We start from the raw sequence: 1,874 nt of genomic DNA, 5'->3' as shown, positions 1-1,874 counted from the left end.
CACAAAAATTGCCGGACATGGTGGTGTTCACCTGTAGGCCCAGCTACTTGGGAGGCTGAGGCAGGAGAATTCCTTGAATCCGGAAGGCGGAGATTGCAGTGAGCCAAGTTCACACCACTGCACCCCAGCCTGGGAGACTGAGTGAGATTCCATCTCAAAAAAATAAAACACAATGTTGTAGTGAGGGAAGAAACTGACATATACCAACAAAACAGAGAGCCCCAAGCAGTTTATGCTTATGGAACTTGGAATGTAATGAAATGGGACGACATAGATTATTTAGTAGATGGTGTTAGAAAAACTGACTGCAATGGTACTTGGCACGCTCTGCAGACATTCACTCAGAAAACCCAGAAGAATGTAACTTGGCACCAAGGTCACTTAGGTTGGTATAAGGATATATAGCACAGTAAACAACTGGCATACAGAGGAGAGCATCCTCCTTAGGTAAGTCTCGTGTGTGATAGGAAGCACAATCTTGTAAAAAGCATCTCAAGGTAGGTTCCAGGTCCCTATAACAAGGAACAAGCTTGATTATCAGTTTCACACCTTTTTTGAGACAGAGTCTCGCTTTGTCACCAGGCTGGAATCCAACGGTGCGATCTCAGGTTACTGCAAACGCTGCCTTCTGGGTTCAAGCAATTCTCCTGCCCCAGCCTCTGGAGTAGCTGGGATTACAGGCGCATGCCACCACGCCCAGCTAATTTTTGCATTTTTAGTAGAGATGGGGTTTCACCATGTTGGCCAGAATGGTCTCAATCCCTTGATCTCGTGATTTGCCTGCCTTGGCCTCCCTAAGTGCTAGGATTACAGGCGTGAGCCACCATGCCTGGTCCTGGTTTCATATCTTACTCAGAGAAGTCAACATAAGTGCTTTGTCTTTTTACAGTTAAAACAAACAAAAAAGATTGCCTGGTAGAGAATTGACTTTCCATATTTATCTTAACTTTGTAGATTTTCAAAGAAACTGCTAAACAAAGTAAACCCAAGATCATTTTTCCCCAGAGCAAGAGAAGGGCTTTTGTTAACCCTTTCCTTTTAATGATTAGATGGAGAAAAACTTGAATTCATACCTCATACTATATCCAAAAATTAATTCCAATTAAATTTAGGACCTAAATGTAAATGATACAACTATAAAACTGATAGAACAAGATCTAAGGCCAGGCGTGGTGGCTCACACCTGTAATCCCAGCACTTTGGGAGGTCAAGGCAGGTGGATCACCTAAGGTCAGGAATTTGAGACCAGCCTAGCCAACAATGGAGAAACCCCATCTCTACTAAAAATACAAAAATTGGCCGGGAGCAGTGCCTCACGCCTGTAGTCCCAGCACTTTGGGAGGCCAAGGCGGGTAGATTACAAGGTCAGGAGATCAAGACCATTCTTGCTAACATGGTGAAACCTGTCTCTACTAAAAATACAAAAAAAAATTAGCTGGGCATGGTGGCGGGCGACTGTAGTCCCAGCTACTTGGGAGACTGAGGCAGGAGAATTACTTGAACTCGGGAGGTGGAGGTTGCAGTAAGTGGAGATCGCGCCACTGCACTCCAGCCTGGGAGACTCCGCCTCAAAAACAAAGCAAAACACAACAAAAATTAGCTGGGCATAGTGGAGGTGCCTGTAATCCCAGCTATATGGGAGGCTGAGGCAGGAGAATCACTGGAACTCGCGAGAAGGAGGTTGCAGTGGGACAAGACTGCGCCGTTGCACGCCAGCCTGAGCAACAAGAGGGAAACTGTGTCTCAAAAAAAAAAAGAACAAGACCTGAAAAACATAAACCACTGGAGGGATTTCTATTCTATGAAAAACAACAAAGACAAGAATGAACAAATGTCATTTTTTTTTTTTTTTTTTGAGACAGAGTTTCACTCAT

The sequence above is a fragment of the Cebus imitator genome, unplaced genomic scaffold (genome assembly GCF_001604975.1).
Source record: "Cebus imitator isolate Cc_AM_T3 unplaced genomic scaffold, Cebus_imitator-1.0 Scaffold175, whole genome shotgun sequence".
In the NCBI taxonomy this organism is placed as follows: Eukaryota; Metazoa; Chordata; class Mammalia; order Primates; family Cebidae; genus Cebus; species Cebus imitator.
This window is presented reverse-complemented; position numbering follows the sequence as displayed.